A 21,160-nucleotide genomic window follows, 5' to 3' on the forward strand; every position below is an offset into this window, starting at 1 on the left:
TTAACACTGGGAAGGGAATGTGTTAACTTTCCATAACACATCACTTCTCCAACTGTGAGTCCCTAGAAGATTATGAAACACCACATACCCTTGGCACCTTCACAAACCCCAGATCCAAGAGGAAATATTGGATCAACTGCTTCTGTTTTGTCAGTGGGACTGTGCGATACGCAGCCTGAGCAGACCAGAATCAGCTCGGTGTAATTCCAACTAGCTGGCATATCTGAGCAGGAAATGTCTTAGCCTGCAGCAAGTGTGATCCTGAGGCAGAACCCAACCTGCTGTTTCTTGTAGTGTACTGTACAAAAAAAGAAAAAAAAAAAAAAAAACAGTAATAGCAGGAGTGTTTTGGTTTTTTTTTTGTGTGTGGTAAGCTTATTTTAGAAACTAAGGTATACAATCTCTATTACAGATCAGCTACTTTACTATTAATAGCACGAATCAGAGCTCCTTTGAACTAATGATTAACGTCTAATGTGTTTTTTAACCTTAAAATAAAACACAAAATTTAATTTTAGCTGTAGCTTCACAGAAGTTCCAAAGAATAACATGACCCATGCCTTGAGCAAATCTCTCAAGGAAAATTCAATGCACTTTCCACTTAGCCCACAGAAAACTATGTTTATGTGCATCTATGCACATAAAGATGCATCTATGCACATAAAGAGGAAAACTACGTTTATGAACATCGGATATGCTTCAACACTAGTGTATCCAAATAGCATGCAGGATAGATGAGTGGAAAAGACTGACAAAATGCCATGTCAGAGGAATTAAAAAAGAAGCGGGTCTTTAGGCTTCTCATTTTAGGAAGCAATAAGAAGACAAAGTAATTTTAAACATTGCCAAATTTTATGCCTGATCTTAAAAATCTAATTACTGATTCTCAATTTCCACTTGTTGCATTAGGTGCTGAGGTCATTAAGTGTTTCACATACTGGGATTTATGTAATGTGTATGTTGAAAGCAGTTAGGTGTACTTGGCATGTCATCATTCATACAATACTTACCTACACATACATATATGGATTTTCATGTAAGGGGGATTTCCAAGATCTTTAGCAGCAAAAATCTATTCCACTTTTCACTTGGTTGGTCTAATTTTGTACCACCTTTGCTAGCCTTGAAAATTAACGACCTTGCTTTATTAAAACCCCCTTTGCCATCTTATCTTAAACAATCATCATTATACTAATTATGGACTAGCAAATCCAAACCAAAATAAATCAGGGTAAATTAGGAAGTCATGTAGCATACACAACCACTTCCACGTTTGCTTTTAGCACAACTTTCTCTCTGCCATGTTTCCAGGCTTTGACAGATAATGCCATCTCAGGAGAGGGCAGGGTGACCACACGTGTTGAGAGGTTGAAGAACGCCATCAGGCAAAGACTGTTATCTTGGGGTCATTGAAACCTGTGTCCTTGCTGAGGTGAACAGTTATGGAATTTCTGTAATGTAGCAACATTAGAGAACCAGAAGATTTTCCAAGCCTTGGGGTCCATATCCATGGATTTTTACAGCTTCCTTGTATTGCTCATGTGGAGCGTGCTGTCCTCAAGCAAGCATCACTCTTGCCTGTTGTAAAGGTCATGGAAAGTCTTGTTTAAAGGAAACAGTCCACATGCAAACAACACATCACATGGGGATCATTGCCCTTAACAGGGCATAATATGTCAGCCTGCCTGCCATCTCTGATACTCTCAGAGACGAAGAATCTTGTTCAGCTTTCCTATGATGGTAAAATCTTAAACATTATTACTAAGATTTTCCTTGAGAAGTGTGTATTGCACTAATCATGCAATGATATAACTTGCCTGTATGCATAAAACATTTATCAGTGTGATAGAAAACATGAGGATTACGAGAAGTTTTCTTGGACTATAGGAAGGACTACTGACTACTTTACATTTTTCAATACAATTTCCATGTACTTTTATGTTAGCTGGTCTTTAATTACCCTGGGTTAAAATTTTCCATTGTAGATAGAAAATTTCTGAGTCTGAAATATATATATATGCATATACATCAGCTTCCAGCAACAATGGTTGGACAAAAACTTTTTTAAAACAGTTTAGGGTTAAAGCACTATTTTTCTCCCTTAAATACAGTATTTCAGATATCTCCTTATAGCACTTCCAGGTTTTAGACTAGAGACTTGAAAGCTGGGAAAGGCCTAAGAAGGATATTTGTTCTAATTTTCACATGGAACTGGTTAAATTTGGCCGACTATAAATCTCTGCTACTTTACTTCACACCTCTTCAATCAACATGCTACATTTTCTTTGGAACTGCTGAAGAAATCCCCTGTACCAAGCACTGTTCAGGGTTGCCCTGAAATCTGTGCTCTTTGCTACTCTCATCCCCTTTGGCCATATACTAGAATTGTAACTTTCCTGTGCTCTCCATGTTCCTGCTGACAGTACCCAAGCAGGAGGAAAAAACTGTTGCAGATGCAATGACAAAAGTTTGTCAAATGACAAAGTTCATCTTGGTAAAAGAGGTGACAGGTAGTAAAGTGGGAGAAGGACCTGGAAAATTGAATTATGTGCTATTTGCATATACTAATAGAAGTAAATTATGTTGGAGAGGACTTGGATTTGGAGATCAAGACAAATGACATGGAGATAATCACAGCCTTCTCACTCAGAGTATCCTTTCTGGTCAAGAAGAGAGCAAGTAGAAGCTGATTTGTGAACATGTTTAGTTTTTATTCACAGTCTTAATTTTGAATACTCTGATCAAAAAAAAACAAAAACAAAACAAAACAAACAAAAAAAACTTAAATGTCTGAGATGGGTTACCTGAAATTAGTGCACAGTTCCTCATTTTGAAATTTCATGTCATCTCCTTTGACAGGGTATAATGCAGATAAATTAATCCAGGTTGGTTAAACAAACTGTAACTAATAAAAGGAAAGAGAAAAATAAATTATCTAACACTGGAGAAAAAAAAAAGAAAAAAAAAAGAAAAAAAAAGTTATTTTACATAATTAATTAAATTTTTGCTGTGAAACTTAACCATGCAAAATTATTTCTTCACACTGGATGAGGAACAAGGAATGTTACAGTCAACTCAGGGATGGCTAATTGCTGTCTAAAATAAAAAATACAATTACCCATCTTTAATCTTAAAGATACAAAAGACCCTTTTATCTCTGAGCTAAAGGAAGATTTATGTTACAGAACTATATTTGAATTCTTCCTAAGGAAGTAGATACAGCAGAACATACCCCTAGGCATATACCACTTGATTCATCCCTGTGTGGAATAGTCACTCGTTCAAAGTGAGACCAGATTTGTGTGCAGTAAGTAGTGGGATAAAGCAAAGACAGAGTAAGCACAGGATTCAAGACCTATAAACTGTGATAGAAACATTAACTTACATTTCATCATCCTTCAAATCACCTAGACGGTACAGTCAACTGCCACATCTCTAGCTGTCTTTATCTGTTCTCTGACTGCTTTGTTGACAAGTTGTCTCATTAAAAGACAACCTGGGAATCCAAGATCTTCATCTTCTTAAAATCATAGAATCATGGAATATCCTGAGTTGGAAGGGACCCACAAGGACCATCGAATTCAACTCCTGGCTCCACACAGAACTGCCCAACAATCAGACCCTGTGTCTGAGAGCACTGTCCAAATGTTTCTTGAACTCCAGCAGCTCGGTGCCATGACCACTGCCCTGGGGAGCCTGTCCCAGTGCCCAACCACCCTCTGGGTGCAGAACCTTTCCCTAACCCCCAGCCTGACCCTCCCCTGTCCCAGCTCCATGCCGTTCCCTCGGGTCCTGTCGCTGTCCCCAGAGAGCAGAGCTCAGCGCCTGCCCCTCCGCTCCCCTCGTGAGGGAGCTGCAGGCCGCCATGAGGCCTCCCCTCAGCCTGCTCTGCTCTGGGCTGAGCAAACCAAGGGACCTCAGCTGCTCCTCATGTCTTCCCCTCTCGGTCCTTCACCACCTTTGTAGCTCTGCTTTGGATGTTCAGTTATTCAAAGTACTTAGGAAAATTTTCAGATATAGCTAGCAGATCGCTGCTCTCTGTAATGCAGTTCTGGTCATTATTATCATCCCCAGGATAAATTTGCTTGTGAAGAACTTCACTTTTGATATGGAATTTCCACTTATGTGAAAATAAATTCCTAATTTAAATTGAGTTTAATGACATTTGCAATTGTTTGTAAATATTGTATCACAAACTCTTCTGCATTGTAATGGCAGCTTTGAGGTGTATCAAGAGTACATTCCTCATGCCAAGTAAAGCTCCTGGCACTTGTATTTACTATCTGTGAGTCTGCAAAATTCTCTTCCTTACTGCGTCTAGTATACTTCTTTCACAGCTGAGCAGTAGTATTTCACAGTCTTCTGCTTATTGCTATTATTTCCTAGATTCTCATCGGCACTGGAGGGACAGATTACAAGGGTGCTTCTAGGCCACTACCACTCCAGGTAGGATGGGTTTCCATAAGCCCTCACAAGCTCAGTAGGGGCAGTAACCATAAAGTGAAGGGTGCTAACCTTTTAAACCACTGTACCAGTAACCTTCTTGGAGATATTCAAAAGCTATCTGGATTTGGTCCTGGGCAACCTGCTGCAGGTGGCCCTGCTGGAGCAGGGGGGGTTGCACCAGAGGGTTCTTCCAACCTCAACTGTTCTGTGATTCTGTGAACCACGAGCCCTAAAGAAGGGTAGAAGGAAGCTGTCCATTGTGGTCACATGGTAGCTTATGGTTCAGCTTATGCTCAACAAAACAAGAAGCATATCTCTTCCCTGACAATGTCTCCCTCCTTCTCTTCATTCTTATCTTAGGTATAAGTCCCAGGATTTTCTGTACGAAATTTGAACAAGTTTAATTTCACAGGAACAGGAACAGACAGTTTGACTCCAATCCATGGTAAATAACCAAGTATCCGGATAGATGTAGATTTGTATTTTAGGTTCTGATTCTGCATTATACAGCTATTCCTGCTATTGAAACATATATACAAACACAATGTAACATCAAGGCAGGCTAATGATTTCAGTAGCAACTTTTTTATAGGAGAAAGTGACTAATGGCACTATGAAGGGAACTTTCAGAAGTCAACCACTTTCCCCATCTAGTCTATGAAGGGAAAAGCAGCTGGGATTTGTGAATCAGATAATCATGTGTCAAGCTTGATAATTTTTTGCAAATCAAATGACACCATTTAGGAAAATAAAAAGTTGACAGTATTGATGCTCTCCGGTCTTAATTTGCTTGCAGTCTCAGAGCTGATGAGCAGGCAAGTTGATAGCAGCCCTTTGACTATATGATATGAATCCCCCGTAGAAACATTGTGCGTGGGGAAGCCACTGCACCACCTACTCCAAGTTAACTTAGTGTTTACTTTGAACATTCCCCTGGGGTGAGTGGAAAGCAGGCAGCACCTGCCCTTTCACTCCCCAGCTCAATTTGTTGCAGGACAAGCTGTCAGTTTTCAAATTCATTGCAAGGCCAGTACTGCGCTGGTGAGGAGGAAATAATTTAATGGAAAAGTCCCATTGCTACATCACTCTTTTCACTGCAGCTTTAAATTAAGGTTCTGGATCCAGGCTTTTAATCCTTGCCTACACATCTCATATTGACACCAGCAGTGATTTTCAGTGGTTCACAGCCCTGCTTTTATCTTTAACCTGTTTGTTTATTTATTGAGAGTGATTACACCAAAAGGTTCTCATAAGGTCATATGGCTTTCAAATATAAGTCAGAATAGTGTGTGCTAAGGCTTGTAAATTGGCTTTAGCTCAGACTTTTCTGCTTTGTGACTCTAATCCAGACTGTTATAATTTGAAAACAACACTGGATTGTTTTTTCGTTGTTGAAAACAACACTGGATTGAATTGTTTCTGTGTAGGAACAAGACCATAACAGCTTGTTGTTTTGGTATATAAGTCTTTTAAAGCCTACCGGCATTATGTTCTGATGTGGGACTTCTAGATACCTTCAGTGAACTGAAATATGAACCAGTGAGATCCTAGACTCCTCACAGGAGCATATCTCTGGCTTTGCTCCTTTCCTAGCCTTTACTGTGAAGAAGCAGAGGATCTGGTTTGCCTCCTGGGCAATCATTCTCCCAGTTTGTAGTATCAGTCCCTGGACAAGGGAAGCCCAGAGCGTCTCTCACGTCTGCCTGGCTGACACAACAACATGGTGTTACTCATTTCGCCTGCCTCGCAGCCTCCCCCACAAATGATCCTGAAAATGGCCCTGTGCTGACACAGCTAACAGCTTGTCTTACCCTAACTGTGTTATTTACAGCTACTTGGAGCATCAATATGCTGCAGTGCTGTGTTGTGTAGGTCTGCTGTGAATGTAATGGGGATGGGGAGAGGAATAGGAAGATTCAAAGGAGGAACAAGGGGGCTGCAGCCCTTCCTCCCCCTCTGCCATCCGTAACATCCATTTCCACATGGACACAGCAGGTTGCATGCCTGCCTGCATCAGGCTTGGCCTGAGCACCAAAGCCTCACAGCAATCAGCTTCCCCTGTTTCACTTCACAGCAGCAACTTCTGAAGGCCCAGCCCCAAGAGCAGTAAATGTTTTAAGGATAAGTTATAAAGTCTGGAGAAGGCCAAGCCAACCCAGTATGCAGCTTGGCTCTTTTTGATTTCCCAAACCAATTTTAGTGGAGCCAGTTCTAGTTGTGTTCAGGAGCAGTTGTGTCTCAGGGTTGATGATGCAGCACTGAAAGAGAAATTCTGAGAGCATCCAGTGCTGCCACGGGTCCCAGCCTTCAGGAGCAGATTCAGTGATACCATGCAGGACTTTGGGTCTGGCTGACAATCTCCTGTTATGGTTATGTGCACCCTCTGGCCTGCCCTGGCCTTCGCTGCATATTTAACAGAAGGCTGTGTAACTCCTGTTAGCAGAACCACGCTTTAATCTTCCTCTCAGCAGACTGCCTGCAGTGTAGATGCTATTTTGGAGCAACATAAATATACACCGTGCTTCTGTGCTTCGGGAACGAAGTATATTCGAGCTGGCCTTTTCTGAACGCTAACACAACGGGGGATATCCCCCCGTCACGGAGCCCAGGGACCCGTTGGCAGCGGGGGCCGCAGGGGCGCTGACGCCCGCGGGCCGCCAGAGGCCGCCACAGCCCCGCGGCTCCGCGGCGGGCCCGGGACTGAGGCGAGGCGGCCTGATCCCGGGGCAGCACCGCTGCTACCGCTCCCGTCGCCACGATCCCCGCAGGACGGGACCCTCTCGGTCTCCCCCCGGGCCTCCTCGGCCGTTTCCAGTCTCCCCTTGCACCGCCGGGCTCGCGTTTCCAGCGCGGCCCCTGCCCGCCCTGCCGCGGGAGCCTTCTCCTCTGCGCGGAGGCGGCGCGGTGCCACCGTCTGGTGGCCCTCCGTGGGTGTCCCAGCCCCCATCAGTATAAATATCGCATCGTGGTGTTGCAGGGGAAGGGGTGAAACCGGGGCAATAGCAAATGATGGAAACGGAGGGACCAGAAAGAGGAAAGGAAACTTGGAGACATTTGGAGAATTGGCGGCGGGAGTGGTGGTGGTGCAGAGGATGGAAGACGGGACACAACATAGACACGGACAGACACACATGGCCCAGTCATGACACACACACAAAAAAGTGAAGGCACGGGTTATATTCTCTTCAGAAACCTCTGTTTTGTCAGTCACGGGCTAGCCAAACTGCCAGACAAACTCTTTAGCCATCACAGATGACAGGAGAAATGGTGAGAAAGACAGTAACTTTTCTTATCAAATATGCATTTTTAAGATCGTGTCTTTGAAAATTAACAGAGTAACCCCTGAAATGAGGCAGACAACTGAAATGCAAATATGGCACATAGATCCTGAAGCCAAGCATGGTTAATAGGTAACAGGCAGCACCCCAAACCATGGCACGCAGCACCAGCCCCAGCCCAGTGCTCACCTCTGCTGTCTAGAAGCCACAACTCAAGGAACGTGTTAAGACTCACTGGCCTAGAGAAACCTAAGACATGAAGACATTTAAACAGGTGAAGACTGCTACAAAGACATGGGGAATGTGTTGTCCGCACCTGCAGCAAGGAGAGCAAGAACTAGTGGGCTGACATCCAAGCCAACACCAGCGCTGGACACTTGAACAACCTTCCTAGTGCTAAGGATTTTTAATGGTAGGACTGTTTGGGGTGAATCCTTTGGTACTGCAAATTCTTATGAATATGTTGTGAACAGAACAGACAAAGGCTCACCCTGCAAGCTGTCGGGTGACACCCTGCAACCTGCTCAGAGGCTGATTCAAATGTCTCACAAGGTCTCTGTTTTCTGTGAAGCAGAGGTCACTGAAGAGAACAGAGCAACTGCAGTTAATGTCATAGTCATTGCTGTCATTTCCTAAAGAGAAAAAGAAAGAGGGAGAGAGAAATAAGAGTGAGGAAGGGGTGGAAGTAGAAGGGAGGTAGCAAAGCAGAGAATGAAAGAGGGAAGGAAGGGAGAAGTGCACTCAGCTCCCCATCTTGTTCCTACCCCATCTTGGAAACACCTATGCCTAACAGCAGTGTCATATGCATAAAGAACCTTTCTGACTCTCCACACATTTATAAAATTACCTTAAATGTACCATGCTGTGGGTGATAACTATTCAGTGATCCCCACTTTCAGTTAAAAAAAAAAAAAAAAAAGAAAAAGAAAAAAAAAGTGTTTTAAGTAGAATTGAAGCACTGGGGAAATCCAAGCTGCCAAGCCCTTTCTTCACTACTGGCATCCACCATTGGCCTCAAAATAATCTCAGGATGACATTTAAAGAAGAAGATATACAAAGCGTATATTTGTATATCTTTGTATACTTTTGTTCACAAACTTAAGAAACAGATCTATGTGTTATACTAGGCCACTTAGCAGACAGTGATGCCAGCGCGTTCTGGCTAGAGGGCACCTCAAACCATCCTAGCATGTCTGTTGGTGATAGAGCCGTGGAGCCCTGTGCCCTTGGGATCGCTGGCCACAGCAGTACCAAGGCCTTTTCTGTTTAATAAACTTCCTCTCATCTCTGTGCTCCCTCTCAGCTTTAAAATATGTTGCGTGCCACAGACCAGGCTGAAACAGCACAGGCAGAGTCTCCAGTGGCATTGCTTCATGGTAGAGATCTGCATCGTACTGTGGTCGCTGTAAAGGCATGTTCAACCACCCCAGCTCTCGCTGAGCCAGCAGACAAAGCAGTGCCTGAAGTAATTATTAGTGAAAGCACTGATACTGTTGACATAATCAGGGTGCAGCATCATGAACTAAAAAAAAAAAAAAAAAAAAAAAAAAAAAAAAGGCAGGCTAGCAGAGTTCATGGTATTCCCACAGCAAAGGAATTGCCAGATCAGATCAGATCAGGTGAGATGTTTTCTGCAGGCTAAGGCAGTGATCCCCAGCCCTAACTAAATGTAATCATTCAATCTTTGCAGGTGAAGTGTGGGAAGCCTGGGAATATGTCTGTAGTCTCTTCAAGGGCTCACAAAATTTGCACAAGACACGAGTGGTGTTGCAGTGGGAAGTGCAGCCAAAATAAATAAATAAATAAATAAATAAATAAATAAGAAAGAAAGACTTGAATTCAACACATTCACTGCTAATAACTGGGCTTGAGGGTATGCCTGGCACACTGTCTAATTATTGAGCAAATCAGAATGAGGATAAAATGTGTGACTGGCTGTGTAAGGGACTTATTACGGGTGTGTGACAAGATTCAGGTCACTGAGCTTTGTCACATGCTGCTTAGTCAACGCTACACAGGGATGTAACTGCTACCTGGCACATTACAGCCGAGTGGTGGATCCCGTGTCCTGGACAGCTTATGGCTGAGCAAAGCAGATCCCTGGAAGAGGCCGGATTATGAACAGACTCAGAAGCAATCAGCTGTGGTTAGTGGGGAGCAGGTGCACCTGGAACTGGCAGTGCTTGGAGTGGGGTGCTCTTGGATGCCAAGAAAATCTTAAAAATCCTATGGCGCAGTCCCTGAAAGCAGTGACCAGCCTGCTCTTGTCCAGGACAGTGTCTCAACTTTTTAGTGGCCTTCATACACCAGCTCAGGAGAAAAAAAAATGTATGTGAAATCTGTGAGGAGATAAAAATGCCCAAAGTGAAATAGTGAAATTCTCTTCCCAATCTGCTAGCTACTGGATGGATTTTGTTTGTTTTCCACAAGTTCATGGTTTTGTTTCTTATGCCTTTACTTGACTATGTGTATTTGTGTATTTTGAAAGTCTGTGCTATCCTTCACTGATCTGTGCTGCTATAGCAAGTTGAAACTATTACTACACAAAAAGGAAAGTGAAATTCCCAACTGTCTGAACATGTCTGTACTTGATTGCTACGTGCCACGTGCTTCCAGACCTCAGCCCAGTCCTAAAATAACCCTGACTGGGATATATACATGGAGCAAACTATTTAGGACCAGAAAATGTACCAGAAGTACATACACAAAATCTGTTCTAGTGGAACTGTATTGGGATGGTAGCCGTGCGCTCAGACTGACTGGGTGGGTTAGTCACGCTTTCAGTGCCTGTGAGCCATCAGGAGCAGAGCAGGAAGGGCAGTGTCAGAAACCAATCGCTATCTGGGAGTCACTTCTGGCACATCTTTCTTGAAACTTTTCCTGATCGATACAACATTTATCTGCGGTTTCAAGTATCGCCAAAGCCCGCTTGTGACCGAGCGGGTTGCACAACCCGGATTTCTGGGTTTCTGTGGTGAAACATTAACTGTCCAGCAGCACAGCTCCGCGGGGCTGGGCGACGCGAGCGGACGAAGCGGTAAGAGGGCAGGGGGGAGCGGCGGGCTGGTCCCGAGGGGCACGGCTCGGTGCCTGCCTTCACCGGGCGTCCCCCGCCGCCTCAGGGCGCTGCCCCCCAGGCAGGGCGCGCACGGCGCCACTGCCCCGCCATGGCCTCCGCCGGGCGGGCGGCTGCCTGATGGCGGCTGGGCTGTTTCCGAGCCGCACCTGGGAGTTGTAGTCCGCCGCCCCATTCCCTTTACACACAGAGCGCGTCGGCGGACTACATCTCCCAGAGTGCCCCGCGGCCGCCGGCCCGCCCCCTGCATGAATGACTAATGCCGCACGTTGAGCCCCGCGCCGCCGCCGCCGCCCCCCCCCGCACCCGGCAGCGCCTCCGCTAGCGGCGGCCCCGGGCGGGCGCCACAGGTGAGGGGGTCCTGCGGAAAGGGGTGGTGGGGTCCCGGCCGGTGAACCCCGGCTGCCGCGTCCCTGCAGCCGCTCCTCGCGGCGTGCGGTGCGCCCCGGCGTTCGGGCTGCCGCAGGGAGCCGGGGGAGGGACGGGCAACGCCTCGGCGGGGGGCTGGCGGCTGGGGCGTGTTGGGGTTGGGTCCCCTCTGCGCTTGCCGTTGGCTTCTCGGGTCGGCTGCGGGGTCGGGGTTTGCCCTCCGAAAATAGCCGTGATTAACCAGCGGCCGAGAATAGCCCGGGTGCCCGGCGTGGGCTGGGCGTTTTCCGCCAGCGTGGTGGTCCCGGGGGCCAGGGGGCGGCGGGGGAGCGAGCCTGGCTCGGGCTGGCCCTCGGGAGGAGAGACCTGGCTCGGCTCGGCTTGGTTCGGCTTGGCTTGGTACAACTCTGCGCGAAGTTGCAGCTGCTGAGTGGTGGCTGCCGGGCTGGGAAAGCGAGGTGTGCCTCTGAAAGTGAGCTGCTGCTCTGCACGGGTGCCGCTGTCGGTAGCGGTCCCCAGAATCCCAGGTGCCTGGGATGGCCTCGTTTCTCCATTTTGTGGAGGTGCCTGGCAGTGCGGGGACCTCTCTGGCTCACACTCCTTGGACAGCTAACAGAGAAATGTGAATAAAAAGTCAAGATTTCAGAATTTTCATTGCATAAGGGGGGTAGGCCTTAAGCAGCTGGGGAAAAAGCTACATGAGTTTAAGTGAAAACACTGGGTTATGGTTGCGGCCTTTGTTTGTGCCTTGCCATTAGTGGCTTACGGCAGACTTTCAAGTTTCGAGTTGCTGACTAAATTTGTCAGACAGTCTCAACAGCGTCTGGCGCTCTGTCTTAACTGTAGGCTCAGGTATTGCTTAATTTGGTGACAGGAGAGCTGTAGGTATTTTTCAGTGCAGTCTTTCTTCTACAATGAAATATTGCGGCTGTCACCACCACAGCTGTGAATAAAGCACAGTAGTATTAGCATGTTATTTGTGAGAGAGTCATCTGAATGATTTGTTTTTAATAGTATTTTCTTCAGAAAGCGTTCCTTATTTGCTACTTGGCAAAAGTGAAGAAAGAGATTTGGGGCAGTCCTAGAAAATGAAAACAAAACAAAAAAGATAGAAGGCCAGAGATAAGAGTGCTCCGGATTTAATGGGAGTGGTATGTATGTAGCTACAGCTGCCTGGTGTGATATCTAACATGTACTTTACCAGCCAGTGCTGGTAGGAATGAGGTGCTCTGCAGCTTTCCCTGTCCTGCCAGGGTAAGTCCATGCTGGCTGGAAGCACCAGTTGTCCCTCACAGAAGATTTGGTACCAGATCTCACCGATGTGTTCTGTTAGTAATGGCTGTTACTGGGTAGGTATTTGCGAATAGGTTTCCAATATGAATCGGTGCTGAGGTCAGACCTTCAATTACTGCAGATTTGTGTAAAGGGCTGCTCAAATCTCAGGTGCTGGGAACAAGTTAGTACTGTAGTTACGCATTTGGACTTGAACTCTAGAAGCAGAAGTGATTTCTCCCTCCCCCATCTATAAAATGTGTTTGAGGTGGGGACATCTGACTTTTAATATTAACTGGAATCTAGATTTGTATGAAAACATGCATGTCTTCAGTGACAAATTCTTCCTTTTCTCTTTAAAATAGAAAATTAAAAGTCAGTATCTATGTTCTCTTGCCTCTTTCCTTGTTCTTTTTTTCCACCTTTAGTTGATGTGCTATGCATTTTGATTGAAGTCACTGAGGGATGCAGGAACAGAGCACCTCCATGAGAACCCGAGTGTCTTGGTGACACCACATATCAAGCTGTGGGAGAGATGGCCCTGGAGCTCCAGCAGCTCCTGTCTTCCACTTGCTGTACCCTGCAGGCTGTCTGCACAATAACCTTGTCTGTACAGATAGCACGGGGTTGATGTGCACTGAGAGGCGTGTGTCTGTGTGCAGGAAGGGTGTATGCGCTCAAGAGAGGCTTGCACTCGAGCTGAACAGCAGCACAAATGCTGACAAAGTTGAAAAATGGTCTCCGCTCACCTGTGTGGTATGTACAGAGACTGAATCTTACCTCACTAGGACTCCTAGCTGGTGTGTTGCACAACTGGGAGCCGTCCTTCGGTACGTCCAGGCGGTAGGTACTGGTGAGACCAAAAAAGGTCTGCGTGTCAGGAAGCAGGATCAGGAATTGCTGAGGGAGGGGTTTTGTCTCTTCTGAGGGCAGCAGATAGGAGTAGAAGTAATCTTTTGAGGGAAGACCTATTATTCTAATTACTGTGTTTGTTGGATTCAGGCAGCTTCATGATGTAAGTAAGTGGTGCAGCAGCTGGGCGGCGTTGCAAGAGGTGGCGTTCCTGGTTAGCGTGTGCCTGTAGGGCCGAAGGGTATTGTCAGTGAGGGGCTCTTGCCCCTGTGGCAGCTGGGCTGAAGTTAGCTTGCCTTCCTGGTGCTTTGTCTGGGTTAGGTCTGCCTTGAAACCTGACCCTGGCTCTCCAGCCTCCTGCTGCAGTCAGAGCTGTGTCTCCTGGCTTGCTGCTGGCATGTGAGCCGGCGTCATGCAGCAATGTTTGCAGCTTTTGTGATCACCCAATCCCTTTGGAAAAGAGTTGATCACGTTGATCACCTTGATCCCAGCTACTGTTTGGCAACTAGGGTGAAGAGCACTAATAAATAATGTATTTGGCAGCTGGTCAAAATTTTTTCCTACAAAATCCCAATTTTACACTCATAAGGATTGGATTTAAGTGTTTGTAATAAAATGATGGCTATGAATGTCTGCCAGTACTCTTGGGACCCAGCTCCTGAGCATGTCACCAGGAAGCCACTAACACTGGAATAAAAGCTTACACAGAGTTCAACAAGATTTCTGCAACTATTCTGTGGGAACAGTTGCAGTCAAACGTCCACCAAGCCACCAGTTAGTTGTCCATAGCAGAACTTTTCTACCTGCCTCGTTTTCTGGCTGCTTGTAGATAATGAATAGAGTGGATGAACAAAATAGCCTCTCACAGATACTCTGCGTGCAGCAGCCGTGCAGCTTTCCTATTGCCCTGCTTGGGAGACCTCTGCAGAGAGTTTCCCAGAATCAAGAGTGCTGTTTGGTTCATGGGTTATTTTGAGGGGTTTGGAGGGAGGAGATATGCTGGCTGCATATCTTATCCCAGTCTGCTGATCTTCCCTGAATCCAGATGATTCATAGGAGAATAAAACAGGAGATTGAGTAGATCTATAGGTTAAGATGGTGTGAGTTTCGGAGTGGCTGACCAGATTTGGGCTGCATCACTTGGGTCTTTCTGCCTCGTGTTTCTAAATTTAGCAACCTCTTTACAGCCTCTTCAATCAGTACAGATTTGTCCTATTGTTTATGCTCAATTCTGCCCTGCATTAGCGTTCTGAATTGCGTCAGATTCATTCAGTTCATCAAGTAGCCCCAGCCAGTCTAGTAGCAGCAGTTTCTGTAAACACAAACCCGGGAATGCCTTCTTGTCTTCCAGTGACAAAGAATGATAGGCAGTGTTTTCAGTGCATCGGATAAAGTATTTTCAGTGCATCAGTGTCATGGGCCAGATATGCTCATGTTCCAACACCTCCTTTGGAAAGAAGCTCTCTGACTTTTATATTTTTGCTTCCAAAGTATGCAAATGGATGTTGGTCCCGGCATGCAGGTACCTGAGTTCAGGCAGCATACATCAGCACGGTTCGCTTTGCAGGAACATCTCATTCATGCTCAAAGGGTAAAATCTGTATTTTGAGATGTATGAACTTCTGAGTCATGAGAAACCAGGCCCACAATCTCCGACCATCTGTGATCACAGAACCAGTTGCTCAGTTAAGTTCCAAAGGCGTGGGTTGTGTCAAAGAAATATGTGCAATATGTAGTGTAGGTCACCTTGGTGATGGTTTTGGAATAAGCTCCAATTCCTGAATTTGTGGCCGTTGCATTATTTGGCAGCCTCATTTCAGCTGATGCATCCTTCTGAGTACAAGCAGTCTATCAACAGAGAAGAGACACCATTTGGAGCCAGTGTTAGTTTGTTTGTAAACATTGCTAAGATTTCTGAGCATAAGCATGGGAAAAGTCTCATCAATCTTAAACACTTCGTCTGCTTCCACTGCTGCAGATGGTGCTGAAACAAAGGCGTGGATCTATCAATTGGCTTAGCCTTCCTGGTAGGCTAAATGGGAGCTGTGGAAGATACTTTGTAGGCATTCCAGATAGTGAGTAATGAACGTGATGGTTTGTCATTGGGAGAAAGGTTGTATCTTCTGGTCTGAGGTGTTGATATGCCTTTTGTGTTTACATAAAATGAGTTGTCCTGTTAATGGGTAGCAGCATTCAAATGAGATGTGTTTATGCAGTGTGTAACGTGAACCTGAAGCACGTAGGCTGTTCCGGATAAGCCAAATAGCCATTGCTAGAGAAATTGCAGCTTTAGAATACAAAAGGAATGCAGCACGCTGAATGTATGTAGACATAAGTATGTTTTTATTGCTGTGTCTGAGGAGCAAACAGTCTGTCTTCTAGTCAGGAGAACTGGTATTGGAGATCTGGGTCAGGAGGCTGTTCATGAAACAGGTGTGTGTGTGTGTGCACCCCTGTGGTTGGAGTCCAGCACGGGTCAGTTCTGGTTTGATCACAGTGTGACCTGTGCGAGGTGTACCACCTCCTGTTAGCGCTCATCAGCTTGCTCTTGGAGCAAGTTCAGTCCTCAGCATAACTGTGTTTCCCTCAGTGACTCTAGATGAACAAGAATGAGTTATGCTGGCAGGCTGTTGTGAGGAAGCCCTGTCCCAGGGATGGGATAGGGGAGCAATCCTCCTTTGAAGGATTTAAAAACAATGGAAAATTCACATTGCAAAACTGAAATGCTTAGAAAGCTCCAGTAGGCTACTATGTACTTGCTTAGATATCAAAGGCCGGATTTGTAGATGTGTTTAAGTATGCATATGCATCAGTTCCGTGTTTGTAAAACAGAGAAGTACATATAATCCCATCTCAGAGTTTGCAGGATTAATATTCCATGTACTGAGAGCTGTGGATACCCTCTGCAATGCTGATGAACATTCTAAGTATTTAAAGCAATGGTATAAACAGATTTGTTAAAGGGAGGGAAATTTAACTGTAAGAATTGTTGGATTTCCCTTTCAATAGTAGGTGAAACAAGTTGTAGAAACTTTGCAGTCCATAATTTTGTACTAGTTATTCTGAGGATGTCTTTGTGTCACAGAAAATACGGAACTATATAGGACTGCAGAGAACCTTATTTCCCTTTTGCAGAGTCAACATGAGGGAAACAAATGCTGTGTCTGATTTTCTGCCTAGCTCAGAAGGAATAAAATATTCAATAAAAATCCTTTTTAAAGAGGAGCTGGCTAGCTTGTTGTATCGGTAGGAACATGAGGGATTTTTATTAAAGCTTTTTTTATTGATTCACTTGAATCATTGTCTGAAGGAAGCAGACTTAGACAAGACAAAGGATCAGATTCAGTCCTACTGTGGGAGGTTACCTTGATGCCTTTCCACACCTGATGATGTATTTGAATTTTCTCACTGAAGTAAAAAGAAATTAAATAAAATTGAAATAAAATGAGAGGACATTTATTCTTTATTGGCAGATTGTGTTCTAGAGCCTGTAACTATCAATGACAGAAGCCCTGCTTTGTGAGTATACCCCGTCTCCTTGAGATGGGGAGCTATGAGTTTCACGTGCCTAAATATGCAGCTAGAACTGAAACGCTTTGGTCAGCTCAGACTACCCGGTATGAAAAATGGGCCAGTAGTTTGTGAGCAGGTTTCACACAGAGGACGTTCTGCTGAAGCTGTTCTACCTGAGGAAAGCTGGAGGACTGACGTGAAGTAAACGTGGCAGGGAGACCTTTCTCACTCTGCTTTTTGAATCAGGGATTCAGTCATCAAGTAGTCCTTTCAGGAAAACTGCAGAGGCAAAACCCAGACGTGCTGCTTCACAAGGCTGCAGGTCAGGCTCTGTTTTGTTTCTTCTGGCTCCAGGAATTTTCTTGGTGGCACTGTCAATGGGAGTTATTCCAGGATAAGGCAATCTCCTGGTAGATAAGAGAACAGAAATACTTTCTAATCTCTGATTTTTAGGAGTGCCTAGGAGCTACATCTCCCGCTCTGTCTGAAAGAAATGCACCATCATAGCTAAGATTTTCAGTATGTGACTTATCTGATGAGGGCATCGTATGGGCCTTTGAAGTAGCTGGAGGAGAAGGTTTTGATTAGTTTTGCATGTTCTTGCCAAATCCTATGGTAAGCAGAGGAACTTGAGGTTGAGATCTTGCGGTAAATGTATTAGGGCACACAATAAAGAATTGTCCAAACAGCTTATTTTGCCTATGGCTTTACAACCTGTGGTTGAGTTTGCTTCTGTTGCCTGGCAGGTTCTGCCCACTTCCTCTTTTACACCCCTTCCACCCCCTACCCCTAATCTTTGGTAGTCTTGTTTTTTTTGTGTTTCCCCCCCGCCCCCTCCTCCAGGGGAGCAGTGCTGTGCAGACATCCATCGTTGTGACTGAGACTCTTACCTCTGCCACATTCATTTAAAATCCTCCTCTGGGTTAGCAAGCACAGACAAACAGGCAATGCCTGGTTAACTTCCTAAATAAATAAGAGTAGCTGAACTTTAAAATAAGTAAATAAGCTATAAGGTTGAAAAATCAAGCTCAAAGAGTTCTGGAAATACTGGAATTTTAGTTTTCCAGATGTTTGCCAGGATTTGATCTGAATCAGCACCCTTTTTCTTGCCGTTGAACACGGTGGGAGGAAGTGCTTACAGATTCACATGCTTCAGTTCCTTATGTCTAACAGCAGGGTACATTTAGTCCTTTCTCAGAGGTTTCAGTATTAATATCTCAAGTATTGTGGGATGTAGATATATTCTCCGAATACACAGAGGTACAGGGATGGTGGGTGTTCCACGTGGGTGAGCTAGGTCAGCCTGGAGCCCGAGGTACCTGAGTAGTTCCCAGAATGTGCCTTCTTTCTCTGATGTTGTTGCTGAGGGCGGTGGCCAGGTCAGTACTTGGCCTTGTCTGTACTCTGGTGTTGAGGTGTTTTGTGCCTTTTGTGGCTCACACTGTGCAAGAGCTTGAACACGCTGATTTTCATGGCAGTTGTTCACCTCAGTTTGCTGTCACCAGCCGGTTGTAGGAATTTTCTTCATGTTGAATGAATAACCTGAGTTCATGAGCATGTCTGGAGATGGGGCGGAGGGGGAGATCAGAAACGGGTCTTCTGTGTGGAAAACTTCACCTCCAGTGAAAGGTGAAACAGGTCTAAGCACCTAAGAACCTGCTAGAAGAAGGTGGTGACAGACTTGCCTGTCCATGTGGCTGGGCCAGTCTCCCTCTGCCCCTCATGGCCTTGTGCCGTGGGTTCCTTGCAGAGGCCAGAACCCCGTTATGGTGGAGCTGGGAACCACGCTGACCAGCTTTGCTTTCTCCACAGGTTGTGTGTTTCAGGTAAAAAAAAAAAAAAAAGTGCTAATTGTTATGAGTAAATTCAGAGAAGTGTGCTTTCCAGTATTATATGCATCATTTCACCTGTGGTGAGAGCAGGGTGAGGCTTTCTAAAATGTCACTCACTGGGTGGAAAATCACTTGGTGCTTCTGTGTAGAAGTTTATTCTTCAACTGAAACTTGCAGTTTACTATTTTTAACAGCACTGCTGTCGATAAGAGTCACGTTTTAATACTGAGGTAGGCCTTCAACCAAGCCTAAACTTCAGTTTGTGCTTAGGGTCCTCTAATCCACTGGCAGAAAAACACTTTATTTTGCATGTCAACCAACAAAGAGCCAAATTCAGGGCTGGGTTTCAAAGTGCACCCTGAAGTGATGTGGTTGGACATGCATTTTTTTTTTTTTTCAGACAACAGTGTTGGCTTCAGCAAGCCTCTGCTATGTGTGGTTCCTTCAGTTCTGCTGCCACAGCAGTTTGCACAGGTATTCTGTCACCGGAGCTTAAAATCTCCTGGGGAGGGGAAAGTTGGGGAGGGGAAAGTCATGTCTGTCCAGTTTGGTTTGCTGCTGCACAAGTCCAGGAATAGTTAAACTGGTCCAGCAGAGACAGGACAGGTGCTGGGTTCGTCTCTGCCTGTGGTGCCACCAGGAGGCTCCGGCCAGGCCAAGGTGGCAGTGGGCGGGCCTGAGCCTGTCCCTGGCTTGTGCCTGTCTGGGCTGCAGGACCCACTGCTGCTCTTGTTAGAGCTGTCTGCAGGACACACAAATTGTGAAAATGCTCACAAAGGAAAGAGCAACTCAGCTTCACCCACCATTTCAGTCTGCGCTGACATCCAGCATTCCTGCAATTGACGCCTTAGAAAGGGGGAAGGCAAGGTCACAGGGTTAAATTTATACAGTGCTTTGTAGAAAAAGCGATAGGGCAGTTGAAGAAAATGTCTTAATGTTGCCTGCACAGGCTTCTTGGATGTTTTGAATATATGGTGTGTTACCAAACCTTTTGGACTATGTGCAGTTTTGGTTTTGCAAAGTTATTACTTTGCAGCTCGAGAGCTGTGTCTGCAGCTGTTACCTGCTCAGGGCATGGAGCTCTGCTGGACTTCTTGGGGGTTTTGCTCCAAACTGTGTGCAAAGCCAGGTTTTTGGTCTCTCTGGGTTTGTCATCTCCCTTGCAGCTGTGGTCTTCAGTTTGCTGGTGACCACCAGTATGGGCAATACAATGGTGTGAACCATTGAAGCCTCTCCATGCCATGTAGAGATGTGCTAGCTGTCTGAATTACACGTGTATGCAGCTAGCCATCCAGCCAAATGCTCTTTTTAGAGAAGCATTTTTAAAGCAAAGCTAGAAAGCAATACAACTTGCTTCAAAATCAAGACTAGAAACCAGGGTGGGGATCACTGATCAGACTCAGCAAACCTCTTGTGTTCAGGGAAGGGGAGGCTTTTGCCACCATGTTTGTGTGCTGGAAAATGCAGCTGCCTGGGTGCCAGGCAGCTTTTCTCCTACTTGCGTGCAGTATGTGTTGTCCTGATTTGCTGGCCAGAACTGCTCTTTACTTGACCATCCCTGAGATGCATGTGCAGGAGGAAGGACCAGATGTCTCGGTGAGGTGCTGCTCATTCTCTTTACAGGCAGAGAGAGCAGGGAAGGTGGGAAATCTAATAAAACCTTGCAAGGTGTCACTGATGTGTGCAAGGCTGCCCAGCACATGCAGTGAAATTGGTCTGTTGTGTAGTAAAATGCCATTTGTGTGTACAGAACAGGTAAGAGGGAGGTAACCCAGAATGCTGTGCTGTCATTTTCTTCCACACATGCTTTGGTTATTAGCAGAGTAGTCGTGAGAATAAACAGAATGACCATGAGTTCAGCATCTTGTGCAATTCTCTTGGGATGCCATCAAAGTCAAACCCTAGTGCTTTGCCAGCTTCAGGGATAACTTCCGAACTTGAAGAATACATGTGGAGGAATGAGTCTTAAAACAAAGAATGGAAACTATTCACTAAGGGTTTGAAAATGTGATTCCTGGTGTTTTTTGCATAGCCATGCTCTCTCTGATGTTCTGGCCCTGACATATTTGTAAACTCGTATGTGATAACATGACACAGACCAGATAATAATGTGTGTGGCTTGCTAGCTGAGTATTAAGACCGAGACTTCTTTCCTATTCCTTGCAGCAGTGAAATATAGATGATCCCTAAAATTCACCTAAGAGCTGTCTTAACACAGTTTGTTTGGACAAGGCAGAACTACTGACCTGGCTGACCAAGATTTTTGTTTTTGCTGAAATGTTTTGCTGACAACCACCCTGTGTTTTTGACTGCCTACGAATGAACTGGAGGAAGAGGGCATTTCTGCAGAATCTAGGACAACAAAAAAAAGCAAATTCTGAGTTCCCAGGAAATTCATTCTTATTCCAAGTGTTCTCAGTGTGTGTGGAAAAATGGGGGTGATCTGGTTTTAGAGGCAACTCAAAAACTGGGTTAATAAGACAATTTATCATACCTTACTGCTGTGTTGTTTTTTTTTTTTT

General features: G+C 45.4%; 1 protein-coding gene across 3 annotated transcripts in view; it reads left to right on the forward strand.

The window, feature by feature from the left end:
• Window positions 1-11,012: 11,012 nt before the first annotated feature.
• TRABD (TraB domain containing) overlaps window positions 11,013-21,160 on the forward strand; it is a 32,171-nt gene continuing 22,023 nt past the window's right edge. Inside the window, exon 1 of one of the 3 annotated variants that reach the window (XM_035338216.1) lies at window positions 11,013-11,150. The gene's annotated coding sequence lies outside the window, so the exon portion shown is untranslated. Of the gene's footprint in view, window positions 11,151-13,174; window positions 13,198-16,192; window positions 16,217-21,160 lie in introns of those variants that run through there. The other 2 variants (XM_035338206.1, XM_035338199.1) reach the window with 2 other exon arrangements.

The sequence above is a fragment of the Oxyura jamaicensis genome, chromosome 1 (assembly GCF_011077185.1).
Source record: "Oxyura jamaicensis isolate SHBP4307 breed ruddy duck chromosome 1, BPBGC_Ojam_1.0, whole genome shotgun sequence".
Classification (NCBI taxonomy): domain Eukaryota; kingdom Metazoa; phylum Chordata; class Aves; order Anseriformes; family Anatidae; genus Oxyura; species Oxyura jamaicensis.